Raw genomic sequence first — 1,761 nt, forward strand, 5'->3', positions numbered from 1 at the left:
AAACCGAAGTGCAGAAAGTTCTAGAATACGTATTTTAATACAAACGCGGTAGAGCTGTTTTAGACATTTTCGTTTTTGATTATGTCTGAAACTTGGACAAACATATCTCTTTATGATTTATTATCTCTCAACAGATCTTTCATGGTGACGTTTCCTGCAGTGATCGAGTCGGGATCTGAAGCTAAACTGTGTGCAAGTCTTCTCAAGCCCAATGAAAGCCCTGTCATGAACATTTATCTGGTTAATGGTGATCAGAGCACTTTACTGTTACAGGAGAAAGCTGAGGAAGAGTTTCACCGCTGCTTTAACTTTCAGGTTTGCCAGCAAGAAATGTGCATTCATACATCATTGAACACTTATTGGTCAAGATTTAAAATAACATATCATCCAACAGACCCCTCTGGTAGAAGCAGAATCAGTGCAGACAATGAAGGTGGAACTTCAGGGGAAGAACTTCAAGATGACCGAAGAGAGAAAAGTAATATTCAATTACTCAATTATTCAATTTAATAATACCATTTGACTTTCATCCAGACTGATAAACCCATCTATATTCCAGGACAGACAGGTGAATTGTTCATTTTTGAGATTTGAAGTTCAGTGAATTGTGAGGTTGTTTAGTTTGTTTCACACTGTTGATGACATGGTGTTTAATGGGTTGTCATTAGTGAAAGAGCATTAGCACTGTGGGGCACAACAGATATAGTCCACAGCAGCCACACACCAAACCACTGGGCTGTTTCTTGCTGCTTGGTTTTATTTGCTAAGTATATAAAGCTTATAAACCAAAACTATCTTAAAAAATAATATGTTCTTTTAATCGTAAAATATATCACATAAACATAAACTTTTTTTATTTACCCATAAACTGAACAACTACTCTGTCTAAACTGTTACTCACACATTCATCTATGTACATCACTTTTGTAAATATAATACTATAAATATATAATTATACACATTACATGTATAATGCAATTGCTGAGGAATTATTTCAAAATGTGTAGTCTGCTCACATATTTGTGCTACATATGAGTTACTTTGGAAATTACATTGTTTTCTCTCTATACTATCTAATCTAACGGGTATTTATGGAGTAAGTATTCTTAATTGTACTTGAATTAATACATTTTTAAATTAGATTCAAATTACATTTTCTTCCCACATTTCTCAGAGCCTCTAATGTTGCACTGCATCCCAGGAATGACAAGTGAGAAGTTTGCAATCTTATGTTATAACATATCACTCATTTCACAGTGAATTTCAGAGTTGTATCCATGGATAGAAATTAATTTTTTTGATTTAATTATTTTCCGTACCCCTAATGCACCTTTAAATTAATATATTATTTGCGCTGGATTTTTTTTTTAATTTGAATGAATTTTGTGTTTGTTTGTATGTTTTTAGTACAATACAGTCGTGCTGGAGGTAAGCACATTGTACCCATCTTTTACAGCCATTCATGTCATTCACAACAAAAATCTGATCGAATTTGCATTTTACGTTTGTTGTACTTGCAGTTATTAAATATTCAATGATTAAAGATTATTAATAATGGTCAGGATCTATGTAGATGACTAAAGCTAAGCTATATCGGCACTGTGTTCTTCGGGATCAAACAGGACAATCTGAATAACAGGATTGGTCAGTGGAAAAATATTTCCTCAACAAGGTGGATATTGCAGCTTTCTCATGAGTTGAACCCAGAGGCCCATCAAGGCATTTATAAACTGATTGCTGATATTGGTGAACGGGCGATCA

The sequence above is a fragment of the Barbus barbus genome (genome assembly GCF_936440315.1).
Source record: "Barbus barbus genome assembly, chromosome: 34".
Classification (NCBI taxonomy): Eukaryota; Metazoa; Chordata; class Actinopteri; order Cypriniformes; family Cyprinidae; genus Barbus; species Barbus barbus.